Source organism: Leptodactylus fuscus, chromosome 11 (genome assembly GCF_031893055.1).
Source record: "Leptodactylus fuscus isolate aLepFus1 chromosome 11, aLepFus1.hap2, whole genome shotgun sequence".
In the NCBI taxonomy this organism is placed as follows: domain Eukaryota; kingdom Metazoa; phylum Chordata; class Amphibia; order Anura; family Leptodactylidae; genus Leptodactylus; species Leptodactylus fuscus.
In genome coordinates, this window is record NC_134275.1 from 65908384 (window position 1) to 65931040 (window position 22657).

Consider the following 22657-nt stretch of genomic DNA (forward strand, 5'->3'; position numbering starts at 1 on the left):
GTCCCGATGGACACCGGAGTCGATGTCCCTCTCCAGATTTGAGACCTCCGATCGCAGTTTAGCGACTACCTCACTAGCCGCGATGCCCACCGAAGCTTGAGCTGAGGAAGAGGCGTAAATACGCCTCAGGGACCCCTCCACCCTGCGATCCATCACATCCTGGAGGTTAGAGCCATCCTCCGCTGGCACCACCGTGCGTTTAGATAATTTGGAGACCGCTATGTCGACCTTAGGCGGGGGGCCCCAGGAGCTGGACTGGGCCTCGGCCAAGGGAAAGAGCGCCCTAAAGCGCCTAGAAGCATTGAATGGACGCTCAGGGAACCTCCATTCAGCTTCAAACCTCTTGACCATATCAGGGTTGGCCTTAAAGGTTTTGAGGGAGGTGGACGGAGTCTCCTCCGTGGCCTCCTCTGCGTCCTTGGCCCGTAAGACCCTAAGCAACTTAGGCATCCTATCCACCGGGAAGACCGGCTTAGTTGGGTCCAGGTTGTCCTCTTCTGAGGAAACCTCGTCCAAAATCTGCAGCGCCTCCATAGGTGGAAGCGAAGGGGGTGATGACTCCATGCGCGGTCTTTTAGACAGCTGAGAGATTGAGACCTTGATTTCTCTCATTGATTCCTCAACGAATTCTCTCACCCAACCAACCACGTCACGGACAGAAGTGTCTTCTGAAGGCGGACCTCGGCATCCGCGACAACACTGGTAGGCGTAGCCGTCCGGTAAAGGCACCTCACATTTAGCACAAGCAAGGTGACGCCGTTTGCTAGAAGCTTTCCTCCTAGGATTCTCCGCAATAGAGGAGGAAGATGACATCTAAAGAGAAATATATTGCTCATTATTCCTCTTACCTTAAAGCTTCTACCCTCAGGCCCCACCAGGGGGCATACATCACCTCGGTTATGGTTCAGAAATCTCCAACGTAGGGAAATTCAGCCTTCTGGTTCTGGGTGTCCAGGAACAGTAGGAACCTGCAAGCTAGAGCTGACAGGCAACCTACACTGGGCAACCCAGAGCTAAATAAGGGAGAAGGGGGGGCGGAGTTAAGTTAACTCCGCCCTCTCTACCTTCTTGCCCCCTAGAATGGCTGGGGATTACAAAACCTTCCCCCAGCAAACCTAATAGCAAACTAAGGCAGGGGGGGGGAACCTGTCCCCCTGAAACGGCCTTCTAAGAAGGCACAGAGCGCAGAGACGAAGCGCCCTGGACTGCGCATGCGCGAACCGGCAAAGCCGCGCATGCGCGAAGCAAACTCCCCCGCGCATGCGCGGAGAAGCGGAAGTCCGCGGCGCACCAGACAGTGCCCGCGGCAGAAACATGTAGAGCGCCGCGAGGTTCCTCCTCCCCCGGCCGCCAGAGCCTGCACATCCAGGCGGCGGGGGAAGCGCGGCGGGACAGGACAGCAGTCCGAAGGATGCGCCGCAAGACTCACTCCCCCCCCCCCCCGGCCGCCGGAGCACCATTACCCAGGCGGGGGGGGAGCAGAAGCAAGAGGAGCCGCAAGGAATCCCCCTGCCCCAGGTAAAACCCAGAGGGGGAGGGGGAAACATAAAATCCAAAAGGAGAGGAAAAATCTTTAAAAAAAAATAAAATTGTGGGAGAGGAAAGGAGACCTCTCCCTCCACCTGTCCTGGTCCACAGGACAGAAAAAAACACAGGGAGGGGGAGGTCTCCTGGGCCTTTTATGGGAGGGAACTTGTTAGTTTATTAAAAGTTCCACCTGTCCTAACAGTACACAGGGGCAGGAATACCCCATCTTGTGCTGCTGTTTGGGCGTAGGGGGAAAAGTGTTTTTCTTTTCTGCATCCCTGGGGCTCTGAAACATAAGAAAGGTATGTTTTTTATTCTGATAACTGCATCAACAGCACTATTAGAGCAATTTAAGGTACCTGGGGTCAATGATAGACTCCCTTTAAGGCAATAGGCTTGTCAACAATGTAAGGTATATGGGAGCTATCAGGCCTCCTGGGACATCTGCTTTTTAAAAGAAAAGAGAAGGCCTGCAAGGTAAGATTTTTTTTTTTTATTAAGTTGAGGGAGGTGGTAGGGTACGCTTTTTTACATAGACATATAGGAATATAAAAACATTTATAAAAACATCCATAACCCTGTCCTCAGTTGATCCCCAGTCCATTCAGTTAGCTGGGTTTCGGCACCAGACACATCCTATGAACAGGTGTGTTGCTATTTCGGGAAGAAAGCAGCCATGTCTGTAAACCAGTACAAACCTTTTCTATTTAATTTTTCATTGAATGTTTTTGAAGTCCTCTCTTCTGCTTTTTAGTACCCCTAGGTAAGAATTAGGCTGGGATCACATATGGAGTTTTTGATGCATTCTGTTAAGTCAAACACAGGAGTGAACACACAAGAGAGTAGAAGTTTCAGTGAATCAAAAGTGCCTACAAAAACTCCATGTGTGATCATAGTTTTTGTGAGAATTTCTATAATTTCTTCAGCGTGTTTTACCAGTTAATAGAAAGCCCTGGTAAACCCCAGTCTTCATCTCACAGCCGTTATATGTCTGTAATATTACATTTTGTGAAGGTCTTTGTTGCCATGACACATTGTCGAACTTCAATTTTTTTTCTTCTTTTTTCATAAAATTCACCATAATGTGAACAATTCTGCTACTTTTTGCTCTTTTGTGCACTGCATGAACAATGAACACATTGGAGAAAAAGAACATCTGACAACACTTTGCTGACTCTGTGCCATAGACGCCTGTGTTGCTGCAGAGCCTGATTCTTGCTGTAACTAAACTATTATCTATAACTTTCTGTACGACGCTATGTCCCCCCCCCCCCCCCCCTCACATCACCATACAATGCCTAGGGCACATTCAGTCTTACAGCCACTAAGATAATGACATCAAGGAAAAGGTCATTGCCTCCTCCAAGATCAGGACACAAATCTTCCGCTGCCATGATCATTCAGATGATGACTGTGTTTTCTCTAACCCAAATATAACTAAAAAAGTGCTCAAGGATATGTTTCATTCTCTCTCAAAGTTGAAGGGTCCCTATAAACATCATGGACTTCCTTTCACATAACTTAAGGCTACAGAGAGACATTTTGCAGGTGTACATGATTGTATAAGGTTCCATGGCGTAAGCGACAACTCAGAACCGAAAGTCGAGAGAATTGCAGTGTGTGAAGGACCCGATGACCACATCCCTTCCAGACCAGTAGAAGGAACTCCCATAAGGACACCAAACAAGGAGAACAAGTAAACAAATAAAGATTTTCACCATGCCATAGTGTTAGAAGTAGGGATGGAACCGCTGGGACAGCATGCAATGGTTGCTGGCTTTCTACTGTCACGGATCGGGACCTGTCTTCTTCTGGTGCAGGGGTAATGTTGGCCCTGTCGGAGACTATTTCTTCACCACTTCAGCCCCTGATGGCTATTCGGTCTGTGCTGAATGTTAGTTTTCCTCTTCTGTATTCCATGTGTGTCCCTGCTTGACTTCTTGGCTCCGTCCCTGACTCTGCTTTCACCTCCTAACTTTGTATTCCGCCTTCTCCTGCTATGACCTCAGCTTTCCTACAGACTTCTGCTCCTTGATTATGATTTGGTACCACTCTGCTCTCCTGTTACTGACCTGGCTTGCTTGACCTCTCTCCTGGATTACCTCTCTGTACTACACTGATGACTAGGATTGCAAGACTACTCTATTGGTGTTCTCACTAAGAGCTTCTGGTCACCACCATCTGCTGTTTTCTGCTTCTTCAGACCAACATCCTGTCTCTGGAAGTCTTCCAGTGAGTGAGTTCAGTTTCTGGGTTTTCTGAGACTACTTATGCGCTGTGCATGCAGTGCTCTCTGACATGTATCCTCCCTGCCCTATGGTAGCTTCCAAGTCCATCGCCAAAATCAGGGGCTCTGGTGAATATCTCTGTAGGGTTGGGTTTAGTGCAGCTTGGAATGCGCAGGACGCTCAGCGCAGTTTTTATGCCATTTGATCAGTGTGTCTGGTCCTGCATCTGATTCCCAACACACAAGCCATGTTGAAGGAAGAAGAATCCCCAACCTATTCCCCAGTATCTTATAATAGTAATAATATACATGACTGCTGCAACCTTGTACTCCTCTGAAGAGTTATGGGATCACCTCACCCAGAAGTCATCATTTATGTTACAGTCATTGGATCTATGATGGACAAAGCTCTGTAATTGGTGGTAATGATGAACCCTATGAAGAAGTGATGACTAGGAAGATGAAGAGGATGTATAATATTGGTGCTTGCTTTGGGGCATATTAATCAAAACTGGAACAATACAGAAAAGAATCGCCTGTCCCTGCACAAGAATGCCGCACACATTTGTAAAGTATTCCATATCATTTTAAAAGAAAAAAAAAAAAAAAAGATTTAATAATATTGTACAATACTTAGTCATCAACCTAGACAGGCTACAGAGGTACCGAATGTATCAAAGTTGCTGATGCTAGATAATAAATTTGGGTCATCTTTAGACATTTTTGTCTAACTTTATAAAACCTATTTAATGGCTTATTTTTCTCTACAGTTTTGGGACAAAATTTTGATGTATTTGGATATAGTTAAGGCTGGATTGATATCTGCACTTGCATCCCGTTCAGGAATTCTGTCCCCCACTCTGATAAGAAAAATGCGGAGAGAAAAGTCCTGATCACCGAGCACACCAGAAGAACGGAAACCCAGGTGCAGGTGTGAACCTAGTGTAAGCCACACTTAGTTTTTTCTGTCCATGGGCTGGTACTACATCTGAGCCCCATTTACCTTAATAAGGATTCGCAGAGCTCAGCTTCCATTCTTTACAATGCTATATATCACAGAGCTCAGCTCCTCTCCTCTATCATATAACTTTATATATCACAGAGCTCAGCTCCTCTCCTCTATCATATAAACCTATATATCACAAAGCTCAGCTTCTCTCCTCTATCATATAACCCTATATATATCACAGAGCTCAGCTTCTCTCCTCTATCATATAACGCAGGGGTAGGGAACATACGGCTCTCCAGCTGTTGCAAAACTACAACTCCCAGCATGCACACTTCCTCTGCTGTTCTTGGAACTCCCATGGAAGTGAATGGAGCATGCTGGGAGTTGTAGTTTCACAGCAGCTGGAGAGCCGAAGGTTCCCTACCCCTGATATAACCCTATATATCACAGATCTCAGCTTCTCTCCTTTATCATATAACCCTATATATCACAGAGCTCAGCTTCTCTCCTCTATCATATAACCCTATATATCACAGAGCTCAGCTTCTCTCCTCTATCATATATCCCTATATATCACAGATCTCAGCTTCTCTCCTCTATCATATAGCCCTATATATCACAGAGCTCAGCTTCTTTCCTCTATCATATAACCCTATATATCACAGAGCTCAGCTCCTCTCCTCTATCATATAAACCTATATATCACAGAGCTCAGCTTCTCTCCTCTATCATATATCCCTATATATCACAGATCTCAGCTTCTCTCCTCTATCATATAGCCCTATATATCACAGAGCTCAGCTCCTCTCCTCTATCATATAACCCTATATATCACAGAGCTCAGCTTCTCTCCCCTATCATATAACCCTATATATCACAGTGCTTAGCCTCTCTCTCTATCATATAACCCTATATATCACAGAGCTCAGCTTCTCTCCTCTATCATATAGCCCTATATATCACAGAGCTCAGCTTCTCTCCTCTATCATATAACCCTATATATCACAGAGCTCAGCTTCTTTCCTCTATCATATAACCCTATATATCACAGAGCTCAGCTCCTCTCCTCTATCATATAAACCTATATATCACAGAGCTCAGCTTCTCTCCTCTATCATATAACCCTATATATCACAAAGCTCAGCTTCTCTCCTCTATCATATAACCCTGTATATCACAGATCTCAGCTTCTCTCCTTTATCATATAACCTTATATATCACAGAGCTCAGCTTCTCTCCTCTATCCAATAACCCTATATATCACAGAGCTCAGCTTCTCTCCTCTATCATATAACCCTATATATCACAGAGCTCAGCTTCTCTCCTCTATCATATATCCCTATATATCACAGAGCTCAGCTTCTCTCCTCTATCATATAACCCTATATATCACAGAGCTCAGCTTCTCTTCTCTATCATATAACCCTATATATCACAGAGCTCAGCTTCTCTCCTCTATCATATACCTTATATATCACAGAGCTCAGCTTCTCTCCTCTATCATATAACCCTATATATCACAGAGCTCAGCTTCTCTCCTCTATCATATAACCCTATATATCACAGAGCTCAGCTTCTCTCCTCTATCATATAACCCTATATATCACAGAGCTCAGCTTCTCTCCTCTATCATATAACCTATATATCACAGAGCTCAGCCTCTCTCCTCTATCATATAACCCTATATATCACAGAGTTCAGCTTCTCTCCCCTATCATATAACCATATATATGAGAGCTCAGCTTCTCTCCCTCTATCATATAACCCTATATATCACAGAGCTCAGCTTCTCTCCTCTATCCTATAACCCTACATATCAGAGCTCAGCTTCTCTCCTCTATCATATAACCCTATATATCACAGAGCTCAGCTTCTCTCCTCTATCATATAACCCTATATATCACAGAGCTCAGCTTCTCTCCTCTATCATATAACCCTATATATCACAGAGCTCAGCTTCTCTTCTCTATCATATAACCCTATATATCACAGAGCTCAGCTTCTCTCCTCTATCATATACCTTATATATCACAGAGCTCAGCTTCTCTCCTCTATCATATAACCCTATATATCACAGAGCTCAGCTTCTCTCCTCTATCATATAACCCTATATATCACAGAGTTCAGCTTCTCTCCTCTATCATATAACCCTATATATCACAGAGCTCAGCTTCTCTCCTCTATCATATAACCTTATATATCTATCTATCTATAACTATATATCCCAGAGATTATTTCACTTTATTATATCCTATCCTCACATAGGGCAGCAGAAATGACCTGACAGATCATGTTAACCGAATATAGGTCAAAAATAAAATGTTCCCTTAGATATAAGTGAATCTGTCAATATTAGCAGCTTAAACAAAAAAAAACACATTACAATATACAATGTTCCTATCTTGGAATGTTAAATGAGATAAGTAAATGTCAGCGATGTCTGCCGTGTTCCTGCACTCACCTTCTGTAGATATATTTACCTGCTGGAACAAATTGTTGACTCGCTATGAGGTCTAATTATCAGAAAGTAAATGAATCTGTTAATGGAGTTAGGATAAGACTTTGTCATTATTCAGCTATTTAGCCAGCGCTGTAAATGACTGGTAAGAGTTATCGATTATTTTCATTATCATCAAACATTTCAGCAAAGTGAAACCCCCTCAGATCATCCAGTTAATTAATGCAATTAAAGTCACTTTGCAGGCTACCAAAAAAGGGGAAGTGATCTTGACTGGGGTACGGATAGGGTTCAAACCAGCATCCCTAGTGGGATATTGCAATCAAAGGGTTAATGCCAGTATCTCTGATGGGCTATGGCAGTAATGGATTAAAGGGACTCTTCCAGGTCCAAAAATGTCTACAAACCAATATTAATGTCTTATAAAGACGTGTAATAGGAGCGAGCAGAGACGTGTATGATGAAACAAGGCCTATATAAATCAGCCTGCAAGTGCACTGGGGGCGGACCCAGTCTGCTAAATTTGCATACAAATGTGTGACAGAGGCAAAGGCTGCAAATGTAATTCGCTGCTAAAGGGTTGATGTTGTGCTCCAATTTTAGAACACATTCAGAGCACTTATAGCTATCTGTAGGTTGATTAGGCTCCGCCCCAAGTGCACTTGCAGGCTGAATTGCATATCCATAAAAAAAGATGCATTGCTTCAGTGCTTTGTGGCTAAAAAGGTAGGTTTTTGATCCTGTTAAGGTCTAGCCCTGAAGGCCAGTCACAAACATCTTCCGTCTCTGGTGTTGCATACCATAGTCCATAGTCAGCAACCCCCTATCCAAGTATCCTTCCGGTAGGTTGCTCAATGGGTCTGAATGGTGTGGCCTATTCCAACATGGGATATGGGACCCTCATTCTCATTATCAATGGAAGTACCAGCTACGTTATGCCTACCCTACCTACCCTGGGATTGTGGGACAACCCTTAATCTCTGTATTTGGAACTCAAAAAGGAAGCTCTGACCGACATGAAAGTTGAAATAATTTGGGGCTTAGCCGTTACAGGACAATATTGTTTACTTCAAGTTATTCCCTATCTCTATATTGGTGGGGGTCCCGACATTTGAACCCCCAATCCTGAGAAGAGGCAACCTTTGCACCCCCAAATAAACAGAGAGGCTGTCTGCCAATTCATTTTCTTTGGAAGATATACAGATAGCCGAATAGTGTACTCGGTTATCTCCGGCAGCCCCATACAAAAAGTCTGGCGTGGCAGCACCCATAAGTAACCCGCCGCTGTGTTCAGATGGGTGCTCTCCTTACTGACAGGATGATGTAAGGAGATTTTGTCATGGTCAATGTCGCTACAAATAAAGTGACTTTCTTTCATATTTTGTAATGTGACATTTTGATTGTATTGTTGAGCGCTGTGTACAAGACAGACCTTGCGTGAACTGCTGTCATTCTGCCAAGCTCCTATTTGTCTACTTTTTCCTTTTTTGTACTTTGTTTTCAGCACAGGTTACAAAGGAACGGGTTTTGTAAAAGGTTTTTCTTTCGATTTCTCTTGCATTAATATTAACTGAAGTAATACCAGCAAATTCTTGGTTGTGTTAACCCCGGCTGTGAGTTACTTGACTTAGCCTTATGTAAGAAAAATTGTGTGATGTAAAGGTTGAATTTGCTTTAAATTTCTCACTATTTTCAAGATGTCCATACTGGCGGTAGCTATCCTCCCATAGCAGACTGGGATTCCTTGGGACCACCAGATTAAATGATTCTGGGAGACCACCCTCTAACATCCCTTTATGTAATAGACCATTCCACCTTTTAATATTCGGTTTCTTCTTCTAAATGTTAGGAGTTGGGCCGGAACCTCCACAGCAGCATGCGGGGGTTGCTGGTTCTCTCCTAACACGGACCACGTCCTATCTTCTTCCGATGCAAGGGATGTGATACTGGACCTGCCGGAGCCGATATGTCCTGGACTTCCGCTCCCACTCACCGCTGACTATTCGGTCCATTCTAGTAGTTAGCTCTCCTCTGCTGTGTCCCATGTGCTTCCTGCCTTGATCTCCTGGTTCTGTTTTTTGACTCTGCGTTTGCCTCCTGAATCTGTACTCCACTCTCTCATGTTTAAGATCTTGGCTTGCCTTCAGACTCCTGCTCTTTGAACACAACTTGGTACCGCGCTGCTCTCCTGTTACTGACCTAGCTTGTTTGACCTCTCTCTTGGATTACCACGCTGTACTGCCCTCACTTTGACAATTAGGATTGGATGACTACTCTTTTGTGTGCTTCTGCCATCTACTGGCTGCCGCCATCTTCTGCCTTGTGGTTCTTCAGATCTTCAGCAGGCCTCTGGAAGCCTTTTGGTAAGTGATTTCAGTTTCTGGGTCTGCAGTGACTAGTCATGCACTATACGTCCAGCGCTCTCTGACCTGTAACCGCTCTGCATGACAGTAGCTTTCAAGTCCATCTCCACCATCAAGGGCTCTGGTGAACAGGGTCGGGTTTGTTGCAGCTTGGAGTGTGCAAGACACTAAGCGCAATTTTATGCCATTTGATCAGTGTGTCCAGTACTGGGACTCACTATTTTGCTCAATGCTGCATCTGTTTCCTAACACTAAATCATTATTGTGTTAGTGCTTGCTCCCAACAAAGGATCTTCTGGTACTCTGGTTGGTCAGTCTGACAGTCTTCCCATAAATATACACATTTGGCTCAGCTCAGGGAAAGGGAACTAAGATGATGTGAGCAAAGGATCTAACATGCCTGACCCTTGTTGGTGGATCTCACCAATATCAACATGATAACATTTGGGCAGCAAGTGGTACTGTTCCTAACTGAAGAGACACAGAGGTACTAATGCATCTCAATAAACTAGAATATCATCCGAAAGTTATAGACTGTTGCTCAGTGGTCAAAGATGTTTTGAGATGAAACTAAATTTTGTACTTCATTTGGAAGGTCCTGGAGTCTGGAGGAAGAGTGGAGGGGGCGCTGTACATAATCCAAGCTGTGTGAGGTCTAGTGTGAAGTTTCCACAATCAGTGATGGTTTGGGGAACCATGTCATCAGCTGGTGCAGGTCCACTGTGTTTTATCAAGACCAAAGTCAACACTGCCCTCTACCAGGAAATTCTCGAGCACTTCATGATTCCCTCTGCCAACAAGCTTTTTGTAGATGGAAATTTCATTTTCCAATAGGACTTGGCCCCTGTCCACACTGCCAAAAGTACCAAGACCTGGTTTTATAACGACAGTATCACTCTGCTTGATTGGCCAGGAAACTCTATGGGGTATTGTTAAGAGGAAGATAAGAGACACAAGACCCAACAATGCAGACAAGCTGAAGGCTGCTATCATACAACTTGGGCTTCCATAACACCTCTGCAGTGCCACAGGCTGATCGCCTCCATGCCACATTCAGCGCCGCACCTCTAATGAGGCGAGGTGAGGCAACAGCCTCAGGCGGCGCTCCGGAGGGGGCGGCAGCCGCAGTGATTTTTCTTTTAACTTTTTTTCCCCTAAATAGTGCAGGAGAAGGCCGCTCATAAAACAACCCGAGCGGCCCCTCTCCTGCGCTGGTTTAGACCTCTGCATCTCTCTCCTAGCAGGAAACCCCAGCATGCTGCAACCCACCATTCAGCCACCTTCCAGTATTTTCTAAAGGGGGGGAAAAAAACGCTATCTACAGGTTGTATTTGGTACTGCAGCTCAGCCCACTACATATCGGCACGGCACTGTTTCTGGAAAAAAAATCATCATGTTTTTCTACTCCTAGACCCATTCTTTAATTTTTAGCTGACAGTCTCCTAAATTATAATATGATATTTTATGACATCCATTACAGGGATGTTATTTTACTAGAAAAACATAATTCAAGAGAAAGCAAAATGCCACAGGCCATCCCTCATTCGCAGCATTGGGTAGGTAGCAATATAACGAGTCATTAATTAATATGCTGAAAATAAAAAGACAAGTCTGCAGGGATACGGTATTATACTCAGACACGCTCAACTCCATTGATGCGTCCGCAGCCAACATCAGCATTTTGCAGATCATAGCACAAATAATTTTTCTTGGAAGAAATTACCTCTGAAAATGGCAGAGACTCACCCCAGTGATTTATGTGCTCCGCCGGCACAAACGGAATATCGCCCAATCTGAGATATTACTACATTACTGCTATTGTTCTAATGCACAGCGAGTGTAATATTACAGGGTTAATGGCAGGAGCAGCTACAAGACAAACAAACAGCAGAAACCTTCCATCCCCCCCTCAAATCAATGTGAGACCCCCGGAGTTGTGTATCATCCAGATTGTTGCAATCACTAAGCCTGACTCATGTATTGACCCACATGGACTCAAGCAGGGATTTTATGCCAATATCGAACATTCCTGTCCTGCCTACATGAGCCAGTCTATATGGCATCTCTTGTGTCACTCTATCGCCCCCTAATGACCGAAGTGTAACAGACATAGGATAGACATATTTTGCATATATTAGACTAATAAGGTCACACATTTCAGAAAAGCTGCATTTTTGCTGCAGAACTTCCTGGGGGTCTTTTGGGTCAAAACCAGGAGTGGCTTTAAGGAGACGTGTAAGAGCTTCCTGTATATTTTTCATTCCTTCCAAAGCCCCCCCCCCCCCCCCAAAAAAAAAAAAAATCAAGAAAATCTGAACAAAAATCACAGTCTTGTGGATTCAGCCATATGTGTAGCCAGGTCATGACTGTACAGTACAGATGGCATATGGATGACATCTGTATGCCACTCATGGTGCCACTGCTCTCACTGCTGCATAGACTGACCTGTGATAATAGAAACGAATGGCTCAGTTTTCTAGCCATGAAAAACACTGACAATGCACATGGTGAGGGCTAAACAGCAAGATGACATAAGTGACATCACATCCAGTGGATTTCAATGTAGTCATTGTGACTATGACACAAATGTTGCAAAAAAATCCAAAACTAATGAATTTTTTGGACGCAGTAGGTGTGACGGCTGAATTTTTCACTGACCCATTTATTACTATTGCTGCAGCCCAGATGGAGGGAACTGGAGAATGGGAGTAGTAGTGGCGGATAACATGTCATCAGCTAAGCCGAGCACACTCACCCACGCTCCCCAGCTCCACTCCTAGGCCAGACACCACTGAGGCGGGTCCTGCAGCACTACTTGATGGTGGTGGTAGTTGTATTCCCCCAGGGAGTTTCCAGTTGGAGAGGGGACCTTTCCTCTGTAAGCTGCTGTGATGGTGTTCGGAAGGGCCCTGATGGGAAAGATTTAGCAGACAGATGGGAAGTGAAACAGGATAAAACTTTACTCTGCAACAGGTAACAAAAAGCAGCTTCCAGAATGGGGGTTGTAGTTCTCAGTGTACAACTCCCCAGCCTTGGTCTGAGGAGGGTGCCCAGGAATGTTAAAGTTCTATGGCTGACTTTACTCCAACTACAACTCCTACCATGTGCCTCTCCGAGCAGTAGAAACTGGAGGCAGGTAGTGCAGGATAGTCCTGATAGGGATCTGGTTACCTTTTATAAAATGCCAGGAAGGGCCGCACTTCTAATGAGGCGAGGTGAGGCAGCAGCCTCAGGCGGCACTCTGAAGGGGGTGACAGCCACAGCAATTTGATTTTTTTTCTACTTTTTTTTTCTAAACTAGGCCAGAAAAGGGCCACTCTGGAAAAAACCCGAGCGGCTCTCCCCTGCGCTGGTTCAGACCTCTGTGTCTCAGTGGAGGTGGCATCATCACACTGCCTGCGCTGAGACGCAGACGTCTTATTGCCGGGTGAAAAGAGGACGCAATGGCAGTGGGAGCAGCGGCAAGGTCTGTAAATAAATACTTTTTAAAAAATTATTATTATAATAGGCCGCTATCTGCTGGAGTATCCCCAGCAGGTAGTGGCCTATTTACCTACCTCCCCGGGCCTGCTCATTGCCACCCCCTGCCTTCCCCTGGAGGGCAGCTGTGAGCAGGCCCAGGCCCAGGCTGCGAACCTACTTTTCAGACCCCCAAGTATAATAATCGGAGCCCCAGGGGATAGGGAGTCCTAAACCTGTTGTGTACTCCTATACCAAACTAGATATACAAAGCTGAAAAAAGGAGGGAGGAATACTCAATGTAACTTTAAATAAAAAAATAACTTTTATTGAAAAAACACCCCGAGAAGAAGGCACATTCACCGAAACGCGCGTAGGGGACGGGTCTGCCTGCATCGGTGATCCCAGATATACTTCACTATGGCTATGTGTTTTTCACTCTCTGCTTATACACTCATTATGACAGCTTTTTACCCACCATGGATATTACTATTGTCCGCTGTGTTTCTAGTTTACGGACTTCTGTTTCCCTTACAGGGCAGAGATTCAGATTTTTGTGTCTTTTATTGATTGCATTGGCACTTAGTAACTAGACATCAATAGACTTCTCCTGGTCTATCATTAGAGATAATAGAACAGTATTTTTTTATTTTTTGTTTTTACACGTTTATTTTAGAAAGTGCACTTATGTGATGAATGTTTCTCATTTCGTGCTGCAAAATGTAAGATAAATTGTTGCCCCGAGTCCTTGTCTATCACCGGTCATTCAGTATGGTAAAGCGGAGTTTGGTCAATTCTGTAAGCTCTCCCCATACGGTATTCTGTAAGTATAAAGTAACAGCGGTGTCATTGTATCTCTGCTCTTTTTACATAAAGCTTTGTAATAGTCAGTTCATTGGTATTGGTGGGAGATCAGGTATCGAATGTTCTTTCTGGGACTTGTATATCAATGACCTGTCAATGAGTGATCAGTGGGGTCCAGGAATGGGGAATCCTAGTAGAGGCCACAAGGTTTGGGTGAACTCGAGGCCAAGCACAGCGCTGGATAGATCATAGGGGTTGTGCTTGGTTTTGCAGCTCAGCCCCATTCATTTGAATGGGACGGAGCTGCTGCTGTACCATGTGACTGAACGTGACATCATTTCAGACCCTCATGATCAGGAGTTAAGTCCTGAATAAACCCCTAGAAATAGGACATGTCAGCTCTCCTAGCATGTCGGTTTATTGAAGTTTATTGAATACTTGTAAAATCAGGGGGTGTAATATTGGTGAATGTTGTGCCCCTATAAATATAACCCAGTCATTGACACCCTATAGTGAAGTCCAAATATTGGTTCTATCTCTGGAAATATACTGTATGTGTATATACTATTTCTTAAAGGGATCTTATCATTGGATACTCTTTTTTTTTTCTCCCTAACACATAGGAATAGCCTTAAGAAAGACTAATCTTCTCCTACCGTTAGATGTCTTCTCTGCGCCGTAGTTCGGTAGCGCTGCCTCCATCTTCTTCTGGAACGGCCTCTCTCTGTGTCTTCTTCCCGCGCTAGCTTCAAACTTCTAGGCATGCGCAGTCGGTTATGCCGTCGGGCCTCGAGCAGAGGCTCGATGGCAGAGCCGTTTGATCCCAGCACCAGAAGAAAACACGAAGAGAGGCCATTCAAGAAGAAGATGGAGGTATCACTGGAGAGTTCTCTCCCAGGATTGAAGAGGCCCCCAGTGCTGTTTGAGCGCTCAGGACCGCCCCCAGTGCTGCGAGAGAACTCGTTTGCATACCGAAGAAAACTCGGATTTCTACTGAACGGAGGTGTGGAGAAGACATCTAAAGGTAGGAGAAGAATAGTCTTTCTTAAGGCTATTCCTATGTGTTAGGGAGAAAAAAAGGGTATCCAATGATAGGATCCCTTTAAAGAGGACCTGTCACGTCCTCTGGCACCGGCATACCACTAGAAAGCTGACAGCGCGCTAAATTCCCAGGTACTGGAGATATTTCAGCACCGATATCCCTCCATTGTCAGAAGCGCCACCTCAGCATCATTGCTGGTCTGTAAGGAACGTCCCCCTGACAGCAGAAGGCTATGAAGGAGTACTGTTAGGGGGTCATTCATCACAGACCAGAGATGACGCTTGGCATTAAGGCCCACCTTTCTGACAGTGGAAGGCTACTAGTGCCAAAACTAATGGCTCTGATATCTCTGGGCACATACCGGCAAAGCTGACAGTGCGCTGAATTTGGCTTTCTAGAGGTATATAATACACCAGGTACCAGAGGAAATTAAAGGTCCTATTTAACATTATTGGGCTTCTGCCACAATCTCGATCCTTGTCCATATTCCCTTTTAGGTTGTATAAATATCATAGAGTAGCGTCCCCCTCTGTTCAGGCAGACACTGCAGTGTCCTTGTATTACAGGATGGCCATTCACAATGGCTGGCCACGGGATTCAAGGGAAATATCAGCTGTATTGAGGTGCAAGGAGTGACACCCAGGGGGCACATTCCTGAATGGCAAAAATTTTGAGATGCACCTATATGCACAAGAATTACTAAGAGGCCGGAGTCAGATAGGTTGTCCCACAATACATGCCGGGCACACCCCGGGGATGGCACTGAGCCCGCACAGATGTGTGAATAAGTTGTAAGTGAGATGTGAGGTAGATGTGAGCCTCTTAGTAATCTGGGGGCATATCGGGATGTCCCATCTCTGGAGGAAATAAGTGTATGTTAGTTTTTGGGCCGTGAAGGCCTGTCCCCTCCCCAGGGTTGTGTTCTTGTGTATAATAATAATAATTGTTCTCCACAAAGGAAACAAATTCTATTGATCTCAATAATTTATTATCAGTAGAAGAAACACTGCAATATAAGAAGGCACTACGAGTGAAGAGAGTCTGTGCAAAGGCTTCTGGGTGACCGTCTGCTCCTTGGATGGATTGTTCTTCAGATTCTGATTTGATGGATTTAGGTATAAGAGGACATGAGAATTGGTGGGTATAGCCACATATTCTGTGTTTCCCCGAAAATAGGTCTTCCCCCGAAAATAAGGCATGGTGGAGGTTTCTGTTTAATTGTCTAATATAAAGCACCCCCCCCAAAAAAAAAAAAAAAAATAGGGCATCCCCCAAAAACCATTGCAGCCTGCTGAACACTGTGTGCGATGTTGTGTGTGCACAGGAAAGCCGGCTGTTGCCTCTGCTGTGATACCGTAGGTTGTATCCACTGTCCCTGCTGTAGGATGAGCTGGGAGATGCCGCTGTGCATATGCTGCAGGGAGTTGGCTCTCATTCCACAGCAGCCAGTACCACAGCAAAGGCAGCAGCCAGCTTTCCTGTGCACATAGAACACAGTGTACAGCATTCAGCCGGCTGCAATGGCCACAAAGTGAGGCTCCCTGGCAACTGCTGGCAGCCTCGCTAAGCCCCGCCCACCACATCCGCCGTCGCGATCAACAGCAGCACCAGCGCTGCTATGAAGATGGGGAAGGTAAGTAGCCTACCTCCTCCCCCTCCCCTCACCTAACCTCCTGCATGTCTGATGGAGTGGGTTGTCCCCCGCTCCATAAGACACCCCCCAAAAAAATAAGACGTCCTATATTTAGGACGAGAATTTAATATAAGACACTGTCTTATTTTTGGGGTATCACACGGCGTCCTCCAGTGGTGGATCTTATCTGCATGCTCTACGGATTCTGATTGTTGTGTGGAGATAGGTAGGACATGAGAACCCGAGGGTATAGCCATGTGTCCTCCTATGAGGGCAGTGGATCTCATGTTTTTGCTCTTCACTTGGTGCAGGAGCAGCTTCATGACCTTGCTCTGGGATGTTTCTTTCCCCCAATTTGGTAACACTGGGTCTCCTCCTTTCAGTTCTGTAAAAGAGAGAAAACCTATCATGTGCCCTCCTCTATCGGCAGATGCCCTATAGTGTACATGTAATACCAGTAGTATATACACAGCAATGTCCCCACACTATATTGTACATAGCAGTTAGGCATAATCTACCGTATACACAGACCGCTGCTATTATAGGGGATAGTACAGATGTGTCCACCCATAAGTTAGCTCTAATTTGGATAAGGACTCCAATGTCCCCTGAAACCAATTCAATGCAATATCACAACATGACTGCGAAACCCTTGAAAGGCTGCAATTCACAACACAGCCACTAGGGAGTCACATATAGGAAGATCACAGGACAATATTATCATGAAAAACTGACCCTCATACCTGGACCTATATATAGAATTGGTGCAGCACTGTCTATACTGCCATATACTACAGTATATAATATAGTGCATATAGCTACCGTGGTATTATAGAGTTTAAAACTGAACTTCTATAGGGAATATTACTAATTCCAAATTTATATAGGATGTATATGGCATTGCAGACTTACCCATGCTCTTTCCATGTGGGATACAGCGTCTTGTACTCCTCCATCCATGTTTCATCTTTTAGGTATGTATCAGCCACAGTTACAAGAAAAATCAGGCAAAAAAAAAAAAATCCCCAAAAAGCTCTTATAACCTTGTGGGGGCACAATGTGCAAAATAAATATGAAAAAAATGTAAAAAAAACCAAAGTAAAATAAAAAAGAAATCACTACCACGCCCACATCGCAGGTTCTAGCCCCGCCCCCTGTGTCACCTACATAAAAAATACTGTAAAGGGAAAAATATTTTTAAAAAAATATTTTAGTAAAACCTTGTGCTATTAAAAAAAAATTGGAAAAACATATAGATTTATTTCTCTAATATTTTAAAGAAAATTTAAAAACAATAGACAAAATAAAGCCGTTTGTAAAAAAAAAAAAATAAAATTATTTGAAAAACCCAAATAAAAAAAAAGGTAAGAGCCTGTAAAACTCTATGCCAAAAAAAACGAAAAATGTGTCCAGTCACGAACGGAAAAAGATGAGATCGTGAAGGAGTCAATGTAAAAACTGAAAAATTCTGGCTCTTAGTGGTACCAAAATAAAAATAAAAAATTGCTGCATTCTTAAGGCCCAGATCCTACTTAGGGTGTAGCGGGTCCAATTGTTCTGGCCTCTTTAGGCCATTGTCTTCCTTTGCCTCCATTTGGGCACTATTTGTGCTTTGCCTAATTTAAGGCTCCATTTCTTTCTGCACCTTTAGGGTTGGACTTGTTTTAGGCCTCTCTTGGGCATCACCTATTTTTGGCATCTCTAGGTCATTTCTATGGTCTTTGGGCACCCTCTATATGTTCCTCATTTGGGCACCTTTTCTTTGGACCTTTTAAGTATTCAATTTTTTCACTCTTAAGGGATTTGTTTTGGCTACTATAGGCCTCTTCTTCTTTTTATCCCTTTAGGGCTTGACTTATTTTGTTCTAGGACGCCATGAATTTTAGGCCTCTCTTGGGCATCCATCAGTCACCATTTTATGGTCCTCACTCGGGCACCGTTTCTTTGGTCCTCACTCGGGCACCATGTCTTTGGTTCTCACTCGGGCACCATTTTTATGGTCCTCACTCGGGCACTATTTTTATGGTCCTCACTCGGGCACCATTTTTGTGGTCTTCACTCAGGCACCATTCCTTTAGTCCTTGCTCAGGCACCATTTCTTTGGTCCTCACTCAGGCACCATTCCTTTAGTCCTTGCTCAGGCACCATTTCTTTGGACCTCACTCGGGCACCATTCCTTTGGTCCTCATTCGGACACCGTATCTTTGGTCCTCACTCAGGAACCATTTCTTTGGTCATCACTTGGGCACCATTTTATGGTCCTCACTCGGGCACCGTTTCTTTGGTCCTCACTCGGGTACCATTTCTTTGGTTCTCACTCGGGCACCATTTTTATGGTCCTCACTCGGGCACTATTTTTATGGTCCTCACTCGGGCACCATTTTTGTGGTCTTCACTCAGGCACCATTCCTTTAGTCCTTGCTCAGGCACCATTTCTTTGGTCCTCACTCAGGCACCATTCCTTTAGTCCTTGCTCAGGCACCATTTCTTTGGACCTCACTTGGGCACCATTCCTTTGGTCCTCATTCGGACACCGTATCTTTGGTCCTCACTCAGGAACCATTTCTTTGGTCATCACTTGGGCACCATTTTTATGGTCCTCATTTGGGCACCATTTCTTTGGTCTTCATTCGGGTACCATTTCTTTGGTCCACATTTGGGTACCATATTCCTGGTCCTCGCTTCTGCACCATTTCTTTTGATCCTCAGTTGGGCACCATTTTTGTGGAACTCTCTCAGACACCAATTTTCTGTCTGCTCTGCTAAATGCTCCATGTGTTTAGGCCTTTGATTGTGTTTTTCTTCCTTTAGCCTTTGACTTGTTTTAGCTTTTCTGGGGAATCATCTGTTACAGGCCTCTCTTGGGCTTCATTTTGGCCTCTTGTGGTCACTATTTTTGTGGTTCTCACTTGGGTATAATTGCTTTGGAGGAGTTGTTACGCATATAAGTCATAATAATACGATCCACAGGGCTACTATAACACTATTGTCACCTGTCTAAAATAGAGCTTCCGCCAGTCGGACTTGACTTGAGCTACTCTGGTTAGCAGAATCTAAGGGATTGCAGGTTTTCACCCTTTAACCCCTATACAGGGATCTGGCCTTCGCTGCTACAATCCCCAGGTTGCGTCTGCAGAGTAGCCGCCGACCAGCAGAGCAGACAGATGAAGCCTCACCTACACTAGCAGAGGTTAGATGTAATACAATTCGGTCTGGCACAGAGCACTTTATCTTATATATTTTCAGGGGTTTGCAGGATTCACTTATTTAGGTGCAGTTCTGGATATTTGACCCCTGGGTGGGTCTCTTTTTGTTCATTATGGGACTATTTTTTAACAGGAATGAAGTTTTTTGTCTTTGACTATCAATAGTTTATATTGAGTTACATTTTTTGGCATTAATGTTTCACTCTTGTAATGGTGTCAGATAATACATGAATGGTCCTCACTCGGGCACCGATTCTTTGGACCAGCGAAAGGCTCCATTTCTTCTTTTCTTTCAGAGCTTCATTTGTTTCAGTTTCTGAGTGTTCCATTTCTTTTGTTCCTGTTAGGGATTGACTTATACAGAACACCATCTGTTTTGGGCCTTATACATTTTTGGCCTCTCTGGGTCACCAGTTCTATAGTCCTCATTACGGAACTATGTCAGCTAATACAATAATGGTCCTCGCTCGGGCACCATTTCTATATGGTCCTCACTCGGGCACCATTTCTATATGGTCCTCACTCGGGCACCATTTTTATGGTCCTCACTCGGGCACCATTTCTATATAGTCCTCACTCGGGCACCATTTCTATATGGTCCTCACTCGGACACCATTTCTATATGGTCCTCACTCGGGCACCATTTCTATATGGTCCTCACTCGGGCACCATTTCTATATGGTCCTCACTTGGGCACCATTTCTATATGGATCTCATTTGGGTACCATATCTAAATGGTCCTCATCCAGGCACCATTTCTATATGGTCCTCACTCGGGCACCATTTCTATATGGTCCTCACTCGGGCACCATTTTTATGGTCCTCACTCGGGCACCATTTCTATATGGTCCTCACTCAGGCACCATTTCTATATGGTCCTCACTCGGGCACCATTTCTATATGGTCTGCACTCGGGCACCATTTCTATATGGTCCGCACTCGGGCACCATTTCTATATGGTCCGCACTCGGGCACCATTTTTATATGGTCCTAACTCGGGCACCATTTCTATATGGTCCTCATTAAGGCACCATTTAAATATGGTCCTCACTCGGGCACCATTTCTTTGGTCCTCACTCGGGCACCATTTTTATGGCCCTCACTCGGGCACCATTTCTATATGGTCCTCATTAAGGCACCATTTATATATGGTCCTAACTCGGGCACCATTCCTTTGGTCCTCACTCGGGCACAATTTCTTTGGTCCTCACTTGGGCACCATTTCTATATGGTCCTCATTCAGGCACCATTTTTATGGTCCTCACTCGGGCACCAATTCTATATGGTCCTCACTCAGGCACCATTTCTATGGTCCTCACTCGGGCACCAATTCTATATGGTCCTCACTCAGGCACCATTTCTATGTGGTCCTCATTTGGGTACCATTTCTATATGGTCCTCACTCAGGCACCAATTCCAGGGTCCTCACTTTGTAGGACATCATCTGTTTTAGGCCTCTTTTGGGCATCATTCATTATTAGCCCCTGTAGGGCACCATTTAGGTTGGTCCTCATTTGGACAAGGTTTCTGTGAACCACCTAAAGTCTGTTACTTACAACTCTGCTGCAGCATCAAATCCTCACTAGGATTGCATGGTGTATTAAAATTTTGATGCTACTTCGATACTGTGGATGAAAAGTCAGTTCAATATCACAGGTTTAGATATTTTAATCCCAAGCTGTGTTTGGCTGCAGGTCCCCCCCCCCCCCCCCGCCTATAGACGGTGTAATGTAGACCATGGGGTGGTGGGATGTGCTAAGTGCAGTTTACCACTAAAGTGCATTGTGCTGTTTGCTCCACAGCATAGAGAACAGAACAAGTGCACGACCCCGCGACCACCATGTCCTCTGTGCAGACCCCTGAGACACCCCAGTTATATCATAGCCTGGTGTCAGCCACACAGGAGAAGGGAGGAGGAACGATCCTCTTTTCCTTTCACCACAACCATCAATTAATCTGGAAAGGAGGGAGCGGAGAGGAAGGGGCAACACTGGAAGCGGAAGATGAGATGGGTGGTGACACATTATCTACCCCAATACAGCTAAAGCTGCCTCCAGTCCCCGGCCGCGAGGCTTTACTTCTATATAAGTGAGACATGGCTTCCGTTCAGCTGAATATCATTACAGAATGTGCGGTTCTGCTGTTACCATGAAACCATGTTTCACTTATTTAGAAGTGAACCCCTGCAGTCGGGGTCTGGATGTTACCTCCTCTTCTGTTGCAGAAACAGCGTAGCAGAGCGAGCTACCCAAGCTATCCTGTTTTACACTCACTGCGCACCATGATTGTGTGCCAGAAACTCTCATTTTTATCATCAATTTTAATACACCTGCCAAACCATGTGAGGTGACGCCCCTCCAACTACACTTCACCCTAACACATTCAATTTCCAGGACAAGCATAAAAAGCTGAAAAGTTGCAATGTTTGGTATAAGATCAGCCAAAAATAGTGACATGTCCGGTTAGTTTGTGGCATAGAGGTGGCAAAAGATTCCCTTCCATGTGCTCAGTAACCACACAGGTACCATTGTGCCCAGTGGCGTAACTACCGTGGTAGCAGTGGTAGCAGCTGCCACAGGGCCCTGGTCATTAGGGGCCCGGCGACAGCTGCTACCCCTGCTGGTTTTTATTTCCTTAATAGGCTCCTTAATATCCCCACACCCTCAAGGGCCCCATACCTTCCCTACCATAAGTAGATGCAGGGCTGCAGATGCTTCTTGTAAAAGCTTCCGCACACTGCAGCTTCCTGTTCCGCCCCTCCCCCTCCTCAGTATTGGAGTGTGAGGGGAGACATCCTGTGCGATGTATCTGCTCTCTTCACTGCTAAACAGAGCCGCACAGCCACATGTAAGTATATTTTTGGATAAAATATGTATAGATGTGTATATGTGTTTACATGATGTGTCTTATATACTGTGTGAGTCCTGTATGTGTGTAGTAGAGTATAATAATTGTTCATGGGTGTCCATTATGGGGCATAATGGTGTAT

General features: G+C 44.8%; 1 non-coding gene across 1 annotated transcript; it reads left to right on the plus strand.

The window, feature by feature from the left end:
• The first annotated feature begins 4236 nt into the window (after positions 1–4236).
• Positions 4237–4341, plus strand: LOC142185764 (U6 spliceosomal RNA). Its single transcript, XR_012711943.1, has one exon. It is a non-coding gene; the product is annotated as a U6 spliceosomal RNA (small nuclear RNA).
• Positions 4342–22657: the final 18316 nt, after the last annotated feature.